At 47.5% G+C, this 18,585-nt stretch overlaps 1 pseudogene; it reads right to left on the bottom strand.

Annotated features, from left to right (window-relative positions):
* The window catches only part of LOC132481949 (nuclear RNA export factor 2-like), a 39,529-nt pseudogene extending 23,763 nt beyond the window's left edge, over nucleotides 1-15,766 (bottom strand).
* Nucleotides 15,767-18,585: the final 2,819 nt, after the last annotated feature.

Below are 18,585 nucleotides of genomic sequence, written 5' to 3'. Positions count from 1 at the left end.
GGTAGTGTATATATGTCCATGCCGCTCTTTCACTTTGTCACAGCTTACCCTTCCCCCTCCCTTATGATCACTGTAACCCACCTTGGCACTTATTGTGACCATATTTCCATGTAAATGAATTTCTGTGATAACATTTTAAGTTACTTGACAATAAAATTTCACTTATTTTTTTATATTGACCTGTTGTTGCATCATATGGATGCTCCAGAATTCACTTTTCTAGTACTAGTGATGTAAATATAGTTCCTTTACCACGTTTTCTGCTACAAACTATAGTGTGCTTAACATTCTTGTTCATATACATGCAGATATCTTAGTAAGCATTTTAATAAGTTCCTGAAGTGTTCTTTCAAAACAATGAAAAAACTATTTTATTTGAACAAACTCGATTTTATATTTCTAACAATAGTATATGAAAATTCCTGTTTCTGCACACTTTAGAAATAATGTGAATTACTGCTAATCTGATAGGCCACAAATCCTTTCTCCTTGTCGTCACTATAACTCGTTTTTGCTGCCTGACTAGAATTCCATCCTATGGATGTGACATAATGGAGTCTCACAACCTCGTGTCATTTGGAATTCAGTGTTCCTTATATTCCCCATTGTCAAGGCTGTGTGGATGGCATTTAACTGTGCTGAAGGGCACAGCTCAGGATTCATGTGGCTATTTGCACATAAGCTGAATGTGTCCTCTTTGAGCACACACTGCACTCTCTGGGGAGAGTCCTAGGATTCAAAACGCAGCCTGGTCGATGCATGAATATATATGGTGTGAGTGTGTCAGTGTATGGGTGCATGTGTGTGTGTGTGCGCACTGACAACCACATTTCCTTCTGTTTCGTTCAGCCCCTTTATGGCCTTGCTTCTCATTCGTTCTCCCTTCCTAAATCCAGGTTCACGAAGGAAGGTAGGGAATTATCAGGATGGCAATCCTTATAACCAACTCCTATCACCATCCTTTACTACGTCCATCCTGCATGTAATTTGCTTGGTATGGTGGTACAAAAGAAGACCAGGGCAACATCATATTTTACTTTTATTTTTAATTTCTTTTATTTTAAACAGCTTTCTTTGGGTAAAATTTACAGGCAATAACGTTCACACATTTTAAGGGTACAGGGTGATGATTTTTAGTAAATGCACGCAACCATCACCATAACTGAATTTTAGGCATTTCTGTAGTTCCCAAAACTTCCATAATGCTTGAAAACACTGAAGCCCCGTACCCATATTTAGTACCAGGCAAGCACTGATTTGTCCCCTGTCTCTATGGATTTGCCTATTTTGAACATTCCCTATAAATTGAATCATATAGTATTTGGTCTTTTATGTTTGACTCTGTTCACTTAGCATAATGGTATCAAGGATTATATATGTTGTACATGTATCAGTGCTTCATTCATTTCATGGCTGAATAATAGTTTGTTGTATAGCTAGACCAAATTTTACTTGTGCATTTATCAACTGATAGGCATTTGAGTTGTTTCCACTTTTTGGCTGTTATGAGTAATGGTACTATGAATAATTTTCCCCGAGTTTTTATGTAGACGTGTTTTTATTTCTCTTCAGTATGTAACTAGAAGTGGAACTGCTGGGCCATACGGCGCCTCAACACGTGAGACAACATTACAATTTCAGATGATTTCATTCCATAATTGGAAATACCTTGAGAAAAAAAAAGAGAGACAGGTGAGACAGTCTCTAATGAGACGACCCTAATAAACATGCTTATCCTGCTGTAGACCTATTTGTAAAATCCCTTTCAATGATGCAAAAGTATGAGACATGTGGGGGACATTTTCAACTTCATTTGAAAGCCTACTGTCTATAGCACACACTTCCCCATTATCTGACTTGGTCTCCATGGAAGGTGTTTTACCATTCTAGATTTCAGGTAACTGACAGTATCAGTTTGCAATGTAATCCTTGTCTGTAGACAAGCAACTTAATTGTATCCTGGCTAGGGAAACCTCTGTCTCCATTTGACCATGCATTTCAACACTCATGATGTATAAATGTGACAAAAAGGTGGTTGTTGACTTGGGCAAGATCAATTTCAGTGGAGGAGTGGAGGGACGTCCCCATTAGATGAGAGATGAAGACTGAGTTGGAGGGGAGGTCGGGGGATGTGAATTGAGTATCAAGAGTTCATTGTAGATCTTTGGTTGAAGACTGCAGAATATATATGTAAAGAGGTCAGTAACCAGAGATGTGGACAGAGGTCCACAGCATTAAATGATGTTCTATAATCACCATTTATCAGAAACTTGAGCAGCTTGAAATCTTAATGAGAAGGATCTATCTCTTTCTAGATTTAACATCTGAATTTACCACACCAGCCTTCCCACACTTTATTTCCTTGTTTCCTTCCATTCAGGAGAAGCCTAAAACTTACTGAAGGGCTAGTGCAGAGTTTCTTCGTAATGTCTGTTAAACGTAAGAACAGATGAATAGGTGGATGCACGATATGTCAAAGATGTGCTTAGAATTTAAGGATTTTTATCCCTGAGTGCGGAGCTCCTCGTGCAGATGACTGAACCCATGGTGGTGGATGGCTGAGAGGATGCAGCTTCTCAGGACACTGCAACTGACAGCTGCAAGATGGGAGCCCTCAACTTCAGTGTTCAGAAGCACATTTAGGCAGACTGCCACACCTTATGTCCTGGAGGGATCCATCCCTGACCTGAGCAGGTGAGTTCACAGACAGGCTTGCCTTGCATCTGGGGGAACGAGACTATTGTCTGCTCAGAAGCTTGCTGTGGTCCAACTCTTGTGCCATTTCTAAAGACTCCAGAACGAGCAGATCCAGCTCATCTCTAAACTTGAACTCAACATATATCACAAAGAGATATTCTCAGTCTCTTTCTAGGGTTACACATTGTCCTTAGGAGCCCCCAGAGGACACACACACACACACACACACACACACACACACACACACACACACACGCACACACAGCCTAGAGCCTTCATGCAGGCAGTAGCCCTAGGAGAACTTGCTGGCTTATAAGGCCGTCACACATGGTTTGTTAGGTTGCAGAGGTCACTGGAACTTTTTGCGTTAATAACTAATGCAAATGATGATTAGCAGAATAGTCTGCATACTAGGGATACTTTTAAATAACCTTACTATCCAATTAAATCTGATGACAATAAGAGAATTTCTATGTTCCTGTTTTTCAAGTGTAACAATAAACTACTGAGAATTTCCAGTGTGGGTGTGCCTGTGGGGTCTCCTACAAAGTCTGATATTGCTGGTGGGGATTTCACTTAGTACGACTTTTTCACAGGTTGATTTATCAATATGCATTAATGAATCCAGGAAGTTTTGACCTTCTTGCATTTGGAGCCTGTTCCTTCAATTATTCATCCTCAGCATAACACCTGTCCCTCTATTATACTGTGCATATTCCTTATGTTGTCTGGGAATTCACTTTCAAACACTAATGACCTAATCACATTCAGTTGTCTCCACAGAATAGGAAAATGAAGTACAACTTGCATAAATACAAGCAGGACTATCAGCCTGGCATCGGAAGTGAAGATAGATTTCAGAAGTGACACAGGTCAGCAGGAAAGCAAGACTTATTTGAATACGGTGTCATGTGCGGCTGAGCATCATGCAGTCTGCACTTGGACATACAGGGTGTCAGTCTCTGCTTTTCCTCTTAAGAGAAGGATGACCCCCAGCCAAGTAGCGTAACCTCTGTACATTACTGTTTCTCCAGCTACAACATGATCTAAAGAGATGTTATTCTCTACCTTCCAGGAATGTTGTGGAAAATGCATGAGAGAGAAAAATGCATGCATTCACAATAGATAAGTCCCTATGATTTTCTGGGTCAGAGGTCCTGTCCTAATATATAACTTTTCAGTTCCAACCATCCAAAGACTATTCACAAATGGCCGTTCAAGTACAAAGTAATGCAAGGACTTAGGCCTATTGAATTCATTCAACACAGAGTATGATAATATCTGAAGTGTAGATTGGAAAGTAATTACGTAGAAATAATAGCTTCTTCCATCCCATCTAAGGTCTCAAAAGTGCTTTCCCAGATGGTATCTCATTAGCCTCTACATCTGAGAGGTTTTATCCAAAAACATGGCCAGCATGGGGGAAACGATTTAGCCAAGAACCTATGATGTGCCTGAACCCCAGTGATTTACTGTAGTGTTCTTCTGCAAAGCCCATTCTTGCTGGGTTACAGTACATGTTATTCTTTTTTATTATTATTGAAGTATAGTTGATTTACAATGTTGTGTCAATTTCTGCTGTACAGCAAAGTGATTCAGTTACACATATATATTCCTTTGGACTTTCTTTTCCATTATGGTTTATTAGAGGATATTGAATATAGTTTCCTGTGCTATACAGTAGGTCCTTGTCATTTATCCATTCTATGTATAATACTTTACATCAGATAATTCCAATCTCCCAATTCATCCCTTCACCACCCCATCTCCCCCTTGGCAACCACAAGTATGTTCTCTGTCTGTGAGTCTGTTTCTGTTTCATAGATAAGTTCGTTTGAGTACACATGCTATTCTTAAGAAATTAACATAATTATTAAAAGTGGAATGGGAAAGGATATGAAATAATGTGAAATGGACCAATGGTTTTCTTTCACACACCCACTGGAAATGCTGGAGTCAGGTTTCCTTTCTCCTAAATTATCTGAGAAATGATTCCAGCACAGAGGAATGACACTGAAGCGAATACGTAATGATAACTTATACATTTCCCTTCCATTTAATATTTCCACATTACTGTCTTATAATCATGTGGTTTGGATTGTATCAAGGGAATGTCCTTTAAAGGACAGTCAGGTATGAAATAAGACTATTCATCCCTATTCAGTACTATATGTATCATCTGCCCGATTGACCTTTTGCTCCTCACAGTAATTGTCTAATATGGATAGAATTGTTTCCGTTTTACAAGTGAGGAAAGGCAAATTCAGAGATACTGTGACGCAGCTATTATAAAATTTCCCATCTGCTTTTTGCATCCCATTTTTTTTTGCAGCCTCTAATGATCATTGCCTAGAGGTACGTTTCATTAAAGGTTGCAAAAGCATGATGTACAAATTCTTTAATTGCTTCTGCATGTATCGGCGGAAATTCTTTTATAAAAGAATTCTTCCCTCAACAACTATGTGTAGGTATAACATGCACAGGAAAGGCAAGGTGTATATACAGTTCATTGGCAATATTTCCCCTTTCAAACATTAGGTGTTTCCCTAGGACTCTCAAAGGTGAGCACTGAGTTGGTTTTGTTGGCTTTTTTTTTAGAGTTGTCATAGATATCTCCATATTTGACGTGTTTTAGTGCATGATAGTCATTAATGTTTGTTCTATCTTTGGCCAATGGGAGGCCCTGAGGTTATGAGCCTTTTTTTTTTTTTCCGGTACGCAGGCCTCTCACTGTTGTGGCCTCTCCCGTTGCGGAGCACAGGCTCCGGATGCGCAGGCTCAGTGGCCATGGCTCAGGGGCCCAGCCGCTCCGCGGCATGTGGGATCTTTCCAGACCGGGGCACGAACCCATGTCCCCTGCATCGGCAGGCGGACTCTCAACCACTGCGCCACCAGGGAAGCCCCAGAAGGAATTTCTTATTGAGCCCAAGGAAGAAGAATTAGCACAGAAGAGCAAAAAATAGGCACAGTTCAGCTAGACAGAAGTCATCAAACATATGTCCAGTTCCAGAGCCATCCACTGACCACAGGACCTGGTTTGAGTCTCTTCCCCTGTGTCGGCCTGAGTCCTAACATAGAAGTACACTCGATATAGAAACAGGGGTTGGGGTGGGAGGTGTTCGGTCAGAAGACCAGGATTTGATACTGGGAACCATTACTGTCTGGTTGACTTATCTCGAGCAAGTAATTTATCTAATATGTGTGCTATACTTGTTGCTATCTTTTATTACTATTGTGGGTTTATTCTTTCAGTTTTATGAGTATTATTATTTTTCTTACCACCCAGCCAAGTGTGAATGGTAGGAGTGGTGATTAGCACAAAGTTAGGGACGAACCCAACTGAGGGTGGAGAATAGAGGAAGTGAAGACAGAGAATGGAGGTGAAGTAAGCAGACAAGGCCTGGGCTCTCTCTGGGTGCCAGGCCCTGGGCCCACCCTTTCATGACCCAGGGAAGCTTCTTACCCAACAGCACTCCTGCTTCTCAGCTGCAGACACTGGTGACCTGGGGGCTGCCAGGGAAGTGCCCAGATGAAGGACTATAGCCTTATTAGCTCCCTCCACACCGAAGACCACCAGAGCTGCCTCTCCATTGCCATCTCCCTGCTCTTTGCTTCTGGGTATCGGAAAAGGTACCACGTGGAAACTTCCACACCTGACCCTTGAAGGGCTTTCCTCATACAAAAGGTACTCTACCTTCCTCAGTCCTCAAAGGTTGTCCTGCACAACTTACATTCCCACCAACAGTGCAAGAGGGTTATGACCCAGCAATCCCACTACTGGGCATATACCCTGAGAAAACCATAATTCAAAAAGAGTCAGGTACCACAATGTTCATTGCAACACTATTTACAATAGCCAGGACATGGAAGCAACCTAATTGGCCACTGACACATGAATGGATAAAGAAGACGTGACACATATATACAATGGAATATTTACTCAGCCATAAAAAGAAATGAAATTGAGTTATTTGTAGTGAGGTGGATGGACCTAGAGTCTCTCATACAGAGTGAAGTAAGTCAGAAAGAGAAAAACAAATACCATATGCTAACACATGTATATGGAATGTAAAAACCAAAAACGGTTCTGAAGAACCTAGGGGCAGGACAGGAATAAAGACGTAGATGTAGAGAATGGACTTGAGGACATGGGGAAGGGAAGGGTAAGCTGGGACGAAGTGAGAGAATGGCATGGACTTATATACACTACCAAATGTAAAACAGACAGCTAGTGGGAAGCAGCTGCATAGCACAGGGAGATCAGCTCGGTGCTTGGTGACCACCTAGAGGGGTGGGATAGGGAGGGTGGGAGGGAGACGCAAGAGGGAGGCGATATGGGGATAAAAATACACATATACCGCATTCACCTTGTTATACAGCAGAAACTAACACAACGATGTAAAGCAATTATACTCCAATATAGATGTTAAAAAAAATAATTGTCCTGCACACTAAGGAATGCGGACTCTGAGGTAAAGAAGGAAGTGCCTGCCTCTCAGAGGTATGTCATCTCCACGTTTTTACCTGACATATTGTACTTTTATCACTAATGACTTTATACATTTCCTATACACAGCCCATCGATACGCACACACAAAGACACACACACACGGAGATATGCTGTCAATTCCATTTGGTTCTACTTTATCTCCCCCATGAAACTGAGCACAATGAATGCTTTTCCAAGTTAATGAAAGCATGTGCACATGTATGTGTACTATCCTATTCCTCAATAGGGGTTTTGAGGGAGTACCCCTTGGGCCTGTTATATCAGGGGGGAACAAATTGACCATTTCCCCAGCCCTAGAAGCCCATTGTCTAAAAGGGAGGCTGCTCCACTGTCCTCTAGAGAGGGTGAGGGATGGAACCTCATTCCCAAACTCCCACTTACCTGGATAGGTGACAGAAGCTATATGAGGAGGAGCTTTGTCATGTGTGAAATGGGACTCATCTTTAACACAGAGCTGTCCTGAGGGGTGAATGAGAAAACCTGGGGCTAAGGCAGGCATTGTGGAAAGGTGTTTCTCATTGTTTCTCCTAATGAGAACATAGATATCTTTATGAAGGAAGCAAATCTCTCTCTGGTACGCCTTGAGTTCAAAGTTTTAAAGACAGAAGGATCTCTAGCTTCTTGGGAGACTCAGAAGCTCCTAAGAGCTGCCCAACATCGTGCCTCTGAGCAGACCCTAACCCAGTTCCCCATGCTGGGAAGACAGGCTTGCCTTTGATTCACCTGGTGAGCTCAGTGAGAGATGGCACCAGGGCAGCAAGCTGTGGTGTTTGCCTAACTGCTGCTCCTGGACTGCTCCGCCTGTTAATACGTTTATGGGAAAAGTCTAGACCTGTCTCCCATTCAGCAGTGCAGGGGTCCTCAGATCACGTGTCATCCAGCCACGTCACACCACAGTTTCAACCATCCGCTGCCTCCCTGTGAGACCAAAACCTAAAAAGTACTACCATTTCATTGAAATACAATTGTCCCTTCTTTCTTTCACTAATAACTAAATATATATTGGGCTTAAAATTTATACTATTCCATTTGAGGTGTCTCATTAGCTCTGTGGTAGAAATAAGATAAGAAGGAAAATTAATATATGGGCAAATTTAAGAGTGGAAAATGAGCTGAGATGGCTCCTTCCCATTAGCTGTTAACTTGCTCAAGCTTCAAGGCACTGAAGATTAAATAATCCCTCTTTGGACCCCTCTTCCCCATTCAGCCACAAGCCCCTCTTTCTCTTTGTCTCTGTCTCTCTATTTCCTTCTCTCTCTCTCTCATGATGAGATCTCATTTTCTGTAGATAAATATAGAAATATATAAACGTGCATAATAAATATGTAAACACCTACATAAGCAAACTTACAGGAAGATATGATGAAGATGAAAACATTCAACGGTTACCTCTGGGTAGTATGTTTTGGGCTAACGATTTTTCCCCCCTCCACATATACTGTGACATATACAGTGGAATGAACCTCATGCACACTCCTGAACACCCAACTCTCTGTTAATACAGAAGCAGCATCCATGAAATTAATAAAAATAATACAAGGCTGCTCAAAATAACTAGGTAGCTTTATATGTACCACGAATGAAATGTTCAGATTAAAAATGACTGAAATAAACAAGGAAAACAAATTACCTTTAAGTTCCCATTAATCCCTCCTCTACTCGTCCCAGCTCCCTCCTATCCCCATGCAAACCCAGCACTCACTTCTGAGACCACTAGAGGTTCATCTCAGATGGCGTGGAGGATGCCTGCATGATGTCCTGCTGCAGCTGGGAGAGGGTGTGCATGGAGCTGGAGGTGGGTGTAGGCACTGGGATGCAGAACACCTCTGGGTCTCACTGGGGTTGGCATCCCTCACAAACAGCTCGTCATTCACGATGCACAGACTGAAGGAAAAATGGGCCCTCAGACAACTGATGGATGGACACCCTCCCCCCCAATACTGACTCTGCTCCCAGTGGCACTCAGCAACCAGATTCCTTCCACGTCCCTCCTGTGTCTGTCTCCCAGGTTCCTTGACTGGTACCTCTGCCCCGCCCCACAGAGCCCACATTTGGAGAGACTGTCTACCACCTTCACTCGATTTATAGGTTTATCCCCAACCCATGGGCAATTTCACATTTACCCTTTACCACAGCCCAAGGGCTGGACGCTCTGATCCCCATTCCCGGAAGAAGACACTGAGTCACACAGAGGTCATGTGACTTGACCAAGGTCACACAGCGACTGAGTGTTGTGTCAAGGAGAGAACCCATAGGCCGATTCCAGAGCCCACGCTCTTCTTAACCAGTAGGCTAGACTGCTCCTGGCATCTCCCTGCTGGCTTTCCACAGTACCGAGTAAACCTAAGGTCTGCACCACCACATTCCCATGCCCCTGAGCCCAGGCGGGGATGGGTATTCCCGCCCACAACAGGGCTCTCACCTGCAGTATCTGGCACGGGTAGCGATGAAAGTCCGGGTGAAGGCACGCACACAGCCCTGACAACTTCCTTCAACAGCAAACAAACAACAATCCCCCTTAGTGTAGCACATGCTGTACATGCTCACACGGCGGTCCCCAGTCAGGGTGTGACTGGACACTCATGCTAAGAGAGCAGTTGTTCACAGGGGCCAGGGTGTCTGGAATGGGGAGGGCAGCTGTAGGAGCAGTCTGAGCCCAGTTACATGGCCCCTGACAACCACTACACAAGTTCACGGGTGCATTCTTCGCAGCTCCCCAAGAGGTGGATACTACTACCGCATTGTGCAAATGAGGATACTGAGAGGTTTAGTCATGGCCCATGTTCTCAGAGTAAGTATCCGGGTAGAGAGCCACCAAACTCCACAGCCTATGTCCCCAACGCCCAGGGTATGCAGGGCAGACAGGCATGGACACAGCTCAGACCTGGATAGTCAGTGGGAAGACTGAGGGCTGGAGAACACAGTGGGGAAGGGGAGGGGAGGGGAGGGGAGGGGAGGGGAGGTGGGAGAGGGCAGGTGGGGAGGGAAGGGGGGAGTGGAGGGAAGGGAAGGGAAGGGAAAGAAAGGGGTCCAGGAAGCTGGGTGGGTCTGGGAGTGAGCCTGGCCACGGGGAGGCAACAATGAGACATCAGGGGTGGGGGTCTACACACACTTGCCTTCCTTGAACACCCCGCTGATGGAGAAGCAGAGCATCGTTTCCTGAAAGGGAAGAGCCCAGGTGCCCAGTCACCACCTCCACCTCCTACCCACCCGTGGCTTCCTGGGCCCGCCCAAGGGAGGAAGCAGGCGCTCACCATCTGGAACCAAATGTCCACTACGAAGGAGCTGAAGTCATGCTGAGTCTTGGGCAACCAACAGAGGGTGTGCACAATGACACGTTTTGTGTGCTTCAGCAGCTGGACCCGCAGGTCTGTGAGGGGAGGGCAAGCGAGCGAAGGTCAGGGGCTGCCACGCCCTGGGCCCTATGATTGACCCCTTCACCACCCTTTCCCACCCAGTCTTCCCATCGCACACTCACGGGGGTCCTTGAGCTTCTTCATATTCCTGCTGTCCTTGAAGTACTCGCACAAGCTGCTTCTAGGAGACAAAGAGCAACAGTGGGTGGTGCGTATTTGCAGGAGCTGGCCTGTGTCTGCTGGGGAGCCACACAGCCCAGGAGCAGAGCCTGTGATGTGATACTCACGGGGCTGGGTCCTCGGGGTGGAAGGGAATGGTCAGGGAGAAGCAGGCCTCCTCGTGATAAGCACCCGCGAGACGCTGTCGGTCTCCATAGTCATGGATCAAGTAGTACCTAAGGGAGGGCAATGAAGACAGTCTATCTCTGTGGTCTGGACCTCAAATGAGACTTGAAAACTCCCCTGAGCAGACCTGTGCTTAGGTGGCCTCACCTCTCATAGCCCTCCACCCCTTGCTCCGCTTGTCAGAGGTACTTACTGCCGTAGGAATTGCAGGACTAGGCTCTTCAGCTCATCAGATCCAAGGAAGATGTGCTGGAATCAAATGGCACTTGAGACTATGCAGTAGATAAAGCCTCCCTGCAACACCCCAAATGTTGTTTGATCCACTTCCTCACCTTGCAGGGCTTTACTATGTAGGGAGTGTCAACGTCAAGGGTAACTGGCGACTGTAACTCCTGGCCATCCTGCAGAAGGGAAGAGGAAGTCAGGAGTGGAGACCAGGAGAGTGGCCCTGGATGATCCGGGAAAAGGATGGGCCCAGGAGGGTGAGGGTCAGAGGTCAGGTGCGAAAGGGCCCTGGATATTCCATGGGAAAGCTTACAGTGGATGTCTTCATCATGAGGTCCTGGAAGTCTCTAGTGTTATATTCAACTTGTGTGTGTGTGTGTGTGTGTGTGTATTTATGGGTATTTTTCCAGCAAGTATATCCATGTCATTTTCAGGAGTCCATGTCCCCCAAAACGGTTAAGGTTCTGATGCTAATATGCGATCTAGGCAAGACCCAAACGGCTTGAGGGCAGGTGCAGAGGCCACCAACATTCGTAAGAGACAATGATTTACGTAGGCACTTACCAGGCGTAACAACTTCGGGAAACATTCTCTGATGGCCCTGTCCAAAACCAAAAATAGAGAAGAGGTGGTTGATAGTTCAAGGTTGCAATGCTTCCTTTCAGTTAACACAATAATACCACAAAGAGAGATCAGTGTGTTCTGGCCAATCCAGCAGCACCCCTTGCCCAGCTCTGCTTCTGATTTTAAGGGTTTTCGGTCCACTTGCCTGTTGAGCACTGAGTATCTGTCATCTTACTGTCTGAAAGGCACTGTCTCCTCATCTCTCTCAGTACCTTCACTTAATATTCCTTCCCTCCCTCCCTCTGCTTCGCCTTGGTAGCTCCCACCCAGACTACTCGGACTCCCTTCTCCAGTGCCACAGGGACCAGCATTTCAAACCCATGCTGCAGGGCTTGCTTCTCCTCCCTTCCTTCCTCCAGGGCCCCACTGAAGGCTGTGGGGAGAAGAGGGCATGGAGTGGGAGCCCGGGGCCCTGCCACCTCACCGGGAGTCCAGCACTCTGGCAAGACCCGGACACCCCCCCGGGATGGCCCAGGATGCTGGGCTAGGGAGGTGAGTGAGGTGGGGCTCAGGAGGCAGGGAGGGAGATGGAGGGGATGAGGACAGAAAGGGAGTGAAGGTAGGAGGGGAGAGATGAGAGAGACCTAGGGGCCCAGAGACAAGGGAGAGAGAGAAAACAAAGGGAAGGGAAAGAAGCTCTCCCGTGGTGGGGGTCAGGGAAGAAGAGAGAAGAAAGGGGAAACGGCACACCCATTGCGGCTCTTCACCTGCCCCAGAATCGCCCAGACACACCAGCTAGGAATGGAAAATATGCACATGTTGAACTGGGGGCCCATTGTATGCTGGTTGAAACTTTGTCACCTGTGTGAGCTCAGTCAGACTTGGGCATGGGAAACAGAGCAGCCATGGGGGCAGATCTTCCCAAGAAGGAGAAAAGGGTCAGGTCCCAGCTCAGCATGGGGCTGAGGATCCGTGGCCCCCTCTGATGACCACCGTCTTCTCTCCCGATGACCCCTGCACCTGTCTGAGTTGGTTCTTTATCTGAGGAATCATACCTGTCTCAGGCTGCCCAGGGCTCCTGTGAAGGACCAGGCGGGATGCTGTGACGTGTGCAGGGAGGGATGGCAAGTGCCGCTGAGAGGCCTGTCCTTCTGTCTCCTCTACCACCTCTGCCCTGTGCCATCCACTCCTGCCTCAGGAAGCCCTCTGATCACTGGCGGGGACCCACGTCTGGCCCCCTGACTCAAAGAGCCCTGCTTTTTCCCAAGCTGGACCCCAAGGAGGGTCCAATTCCTGGCACTGGGCCAGCAGAATGGATGTCATGACAGCAGCCACCCATGGCCTCAGCCCTCAGCATGGCGCAGGAAAGCCCCCATGTCAACCTGGGAGAGGAGGGTGGAACGCTTTGGAGGCAGGGGAAGAGGGCCCCTCTCAGAAAGGGGGAGGCACACCCCAGTTCAGCACGAAGAAGGAAGGCTTCGCTCAGCAAGAGGCCCGGGACTGGAGGACCCTTCTCAGTCCAGGGCGCCAGCATCTGGATCAAGGCTGGTCGCTCCTGGTCCTGGTGAGGAGGAGAAGCCATGCTTCCTGTGGCACACTCTTGGGGGGCCTTGGTGCAATATAGCTGGGAGAAGAGAGCTGGAAACAGACCCCAGAGCGCCTGCAGAGGTGAGCAGGTCAGGGGAAGGAAACTCCTCACTGGTGATAGGCACAGAGAGAGCAGAAGGTGGGGCCTGTGATCCTCCCAGAAGACCAGGGCGGCCACCTGCGGCATAGGGGCACTGTCACAGATAGTCTAGGCTCCCATGGGTGAAGGTCACCAAGAAGGGTGACAGGGTGTTCACACTGACCTTACATAGGTGGACTGGTCTGCGAAGGTGCTACACAATGGGTTCCCTTGCAGCCACAGCTCTTCAAGCTTCAGCCCTTGCATCTTGCTCAACTCCCACACAGACTTCAGCTGAGAAATATGGGGTGGAAGTGGGAAATGGAATCCCATGAAAGGGGACATCCAAATCCCTGCACCCCCAGACCCCTCCCTCCCCGACAGGTCCCTTCACCTGCCTCCTGTCATCACTCTGATGGCCACTAAAAGGCCCCCTCTGCTCTCAACCCAACTTTGACCTGGCTCCCTCTTCTCACCTCATTTTCAGACAGGTTCAGCGTTTTGACCGTAGAGGCCACCTGTATAATGTCAGACAGGCCATCCAGCTGGTACAGCTTGTTGCTGCTCAAGTTCAAGGACAACAGCTTTGGGGCAAGAAGAGGTAGAATGAAGTTTACTATCGAGGACCTTGGAGACAAATCTGCCCTGCACCCCAGCTCTTGCACCCCCTACCCTAATACCAGCACTGGGCCTACAGCCTCACCTCAGGGAAATTCTTTTCGATGACATGCAGGGTGGCAGCCATGCAGCTTCTTCGATTCAGAATTATATCAATATCATGGCCTACCAAGTCTTCAGGAAGGAGAGGGGAGGGAATCAGGTGGCTGAGTGGTGTCTGGGGCCAGCACCAGCCCCTCCCCACGTTACCATCCCTAAGTCACCCTCCAGGAAGACCCCTCTGCCCTCGCCTGCCCTAGAATTACTGCTGTCAGCCATACCTGGGTCAAAGCGGAGCCTCTGGAGGTCAAGAGCTTGCTTGAAGATATTATATCGTTTGCTCAATGTCAGCTGCAGAGTGAGAGATGGAGACAGCCGCTCTGAGGCTGTGGTGATGGCAGGGAAATCAGGGGTGAGGGGGACGGGGGACTGGAGGAAGGAGAGGTGGGTCTGAGCGTTGGCACACAACACGTCTTGAATCTGCATTACCTTTAGCTGCTCCATTTCTTCTGGCTGCAACTTATCCCGCACAGAGTAGGGAACAGGGGAGGGGCCAACAAAGACAGGTATCTGCAGGAAGAAGACGTGGGGTAAGCACCAGGAACTCTAGTTCCAAAGAAGACAACCAGCCCCTGGCCTGTCCTCCTTCCTCAGGATGAGGTACATGTAACGCCCTCGACACACACCTTTCGTCTCTCCTCGTCACAAATCTTGTAGCTGACATCCATCAATGCACAGGCAGTGCTAGCTTCCTGGACAAAGAACTGAGCCCCAGTTTGCAAAAAGTGGAACTACAGGGATTGAATGCAACAGCAATAGTATCAGAAGCCAACAGACCCTGCTGAACCAGGTCTCTCTCTCTCCCCCTTCCCTGTGCCCACGCGTCTGTCTTCCGCATCCTCTCTTACGTCCACTGGAGTGAAGGGGACACTGCAATGGCTCTGGATTGAGTTCATTAGCCATGTCTTGTCATACTTCATCCCACAAGGAATCTAAGGATGAAAAGAAGGGATGGGAGAGAGGACAGACAGCAGGGAATTTAGGCTGCAGGACGAACCTTTTCCTGTTCTTTTCTGGCCTTCTACTGAGCTTGAAAGGGCTTCTAAAGAAGGGATCACTGGTCCGATTTCTTATGGGTGTGCGTAATATGGATTTCCTAAATACCCTTTCTCTCCAGTCAAACTCTCTTCCTCATAATGAAGGTGACAGAGATGATCTTCCTTTTATAAATTTCCAGGAGATCCTACCCAGTGCAGACATTGCTTGCCCCTCAGACAAGGTCTCCAGAGGCTTGAACCTCCATCTCGCACACTCAGCTTGCCAAACTGAGACCTCCAATGTGGAGTTGCTCCATATCCTTGGCAGTAGTTTCCATCTTTGCTTTGAGACAGGCTCCTCTGTTCTCCTCACAGTCAGCCTGTTCCCTTAACATTGCTTCTCTGAATCTGACCTTAGATGAACAAGACTGTTAACTCTTGGTAATAAAAGGGACAGATTACAAACTGTCCCCAGTGAAATAAACCAGCATGTCTACATGAGCCCAACACAACTCCCCCTGGCTTTTCTCTCCTGCACATTCCATACATTTTTCAGGATACTCACTGTGACCCTGAACCAGCTCCCTGGGGTTCCATCATGTGTGTTCTCCCCCATTTCTCTCTCCACAGGTGTTCTCTTTCTCCACACACTCTTATCCCTGTGGCCTTCACTGTGCCATCTCACTCTCCTCATGTTGTCTCGGATGGTACCGGGAGAGCTGCAGGGGGGATGTGGAGAGAAGGAGGGTGAGGGGCCATAAGTGCTAAGGAAGTCTTCTGTACACCCTCGTCTCTTTGACACCAGCACTACAATTAGCTTTGCTCAACCATTATTTCACTTCGAGCAAGCTTCTGTTTTGCAGTGAGAGAAGAAAAACAAGTCCACGGAGACTGAGAGAGGTGCATAGTCCCAGGGGCTCCTGTGTACAAACCCTGCTGCCTGACCACTTACTGTCTTACTTCGGGGTCCTCCGGGACATCCCTCTTCACCACGTTTCCAGCATCCTCCTGGAGGTGTGAGGGCTGAGGCTCACACCCATCGTGTTCGTAATGAGGGCTCCTCTCACCAGAATTACCTGGGAAAGAACTCCAACCTTTCTTTCTCCCTTGAGGTGGTCTACCACCATCACTGTATTCTGAAAAGAGGAACAAAAATACAAGTTTGCAGACACATCTGTGGTCCACTTACCACGTACCATGTCTTAGGCTAACAGCATGGTAGGGCAGGCAAAGTGCCAACCTGGCCTAAGGGACCAATCCCACAAACCTCAGAAAGGACACTCTTCTGCCTGTCCAGAGAGGACAGCCTTATCCGACAGATGGCACTCTCAGGGGACGAATCGAGGAGGAGCAGGATGAGGAAGAGGAGGACAAGGAGGAGAAAGAGGGAGGAGAAGGAGGAGGGAGGAGAGGACAACGGCGGTGAAACTTTTAAAACAGTGGAGCTGGACTGATAAAGAACCGCGGTGTATGCGTCCATGGGTTAGACTGGACAGCAGTCATATATATACCAGGAAGGCACCCGAATCTTGCCTTCTCTCAGGACTTTCCAGCAACCACACCAATACCTCTCTTGTGCTTGACAAATCCAATGAGCCACCAAACCGATTCCACTAACAACCAGCAAGCTGGCTGGACTTACTTTGCCAGTGCACTAGGAGCTTTAATCTCAGGTGGCACAGAGGTAACAACCTCCTGAACTGTCTCCCTTCCTCCAGCCTTGACCTGAACAATAGGCTGTTTGAAAGAGCCAGAGTGATCTCTCTCTTGGGCCAGCCTGAAATGCCTTTCAGCTCAGCAGGCAACTCTTCCTCACTTCAGCTCTTCTATAACAAGGGTGTGAATGATAACCTGGAATGATGTGTCAACCACCATTTCCAAGTGTTTAGGGATCCGTCTATTTGCTTTCTATTACTGGTTTCTAATTTGATTCCATCGTGGCCAGGGAGCACACTCTGGGAGATCTCAAGTCTTCTTATTTTTTTAAATAATTTTCTTTCTTTATTTATGGCTGCATTGGGATTTCGTTGCTGCACACGGGCTTTCTCTAATTGCGGCTAGCGGGGGCTACTCTTCGTTGTGGTGCATGGACATCTCATTGCAATGGCTTCTCTTGAGCTCTAGGCGCGCGGGCTTCAGTAATTGTGGCACGCGGGCTCAGTAGTTGTGTCTCGAGGGCTCTAGAGCACAGGCTCAGTAGTTGAGGCGCATGGGCTTAGCTGCTCGGCGGCATGTGGGGTCTTCCTCACCAGGGCTCGAACCAGTGTCCCCTGCACTGGCAGGCGGATTCTTAACCACTGCACCACCAGGGAAGTCCCTCAATTATGTTTGAATTTACTGACAATTGTCTGATGGTCAAGGAGATGGTCTAACTTGGTGAATGTTACAGAGACCCCCGGGGAAAAACCTGTACTCTGCTGTTGGTGGGCGGACTGTTCTATTTATGTCATGTAGATCTCCTTAGTTTACTGTGTTATTCAGGTCTTCTATATCCTTGCTGATTTTCTCTCTAGCAATTCTGTCACTTGCTAAGAGGGAGGTGGGTGTCAAAGGCCCCCACTATAATTAAAGATCTGGTTCTTTCTCCTTTCAGCTCCACCAGCTTCTGCTTCGTGTACTTTGAGGCTCTGTTGTTTGGTGAGTACGCATTTAGGATCTTTATGTCTCCCGGGTGTCCTGATCCTTTCATCATTCCGTAAGGCTTTGGCTCTTGTTCATTTTCTTTACTCTGACATCTACTGTACTGCATACTGAAGCTACAGGCACGCTTAGAAAGTGTCCTGGGTACACTTCACCTTGTATTCACTCCCAGAAGTTGTGTTGCTGTTCACCCCTCCGCCCACAAATTCTCCCCTCCCACATGTCTAATTCACCATGGAAAAAGATTTGGAAGTTTTTCGGCCCCTGCAGAAATAAGGTCGTGTCAATTCTCTTCCCCATAGGTGGATTCACTAAGGGTATTTTATTTTTAACACATTCCACTGAAACAGTGAACCAGCAGATAATCATACTAGTGGCTTGTGGGGAGGGAGGATTATGGTAATTACACTGTTAGAAACCAGCTTCCTTTGGGTTGTAATGCTTAAGGTTCTCTAGGTTTGTGTGCTGTGCCTTTTGTACATTAACTATTCCATGTTGTCTCAGGGCACACATATGAGTAAAGATCCGTCCACTGCTGATCACTCCACGATAGAGTGATTACGACCAGGCCTCAGATGAACTCCTCTGGGGAGCTGTTGCTTTCCCCGTGTGGCCCGCTGTCAGGGCAATCCTGCTACTCACAACCTTGGGACTTTCCCTGTGTGGCACTGGAAGTGAAAGTAAACACAGATGGGGCACTTGACCCACAAATGTCACTTGCTCAGTCCCCAAAACTCGGAGGGGGCATGGTGTGCTCTCTTTCTCCCACACTCCACATCCAACTGGTCAGGAAATTCTCTCGGCCCCTCTCTCAAAGTATGTCCAGAAGCCAGCCACTTCTCACCACCTCCATTACCACCACCCTGGCCAAGACACCAACATCTACCT

This window comes from Mesoplodon densirostris, chromosome X (genome assembly GCF_025265405.1).
Source record: "Mesoplodon densirostris isolate mMesDen1 chromosome X, mMesDen1 primary haplotype, whole genome shotgun sequence".
NCBI lineage: Eukaryota > Metazoa > Chordata > Mammalia > Artiodactyla > Ziphiidae > Mesoplodon > Mesoplodon densirostris.
The sequence above is the reverse complement of the archived record's forward strand: the minus strand, read 5'-3'. Positions and strand labels throughout refer to the sequence as shown.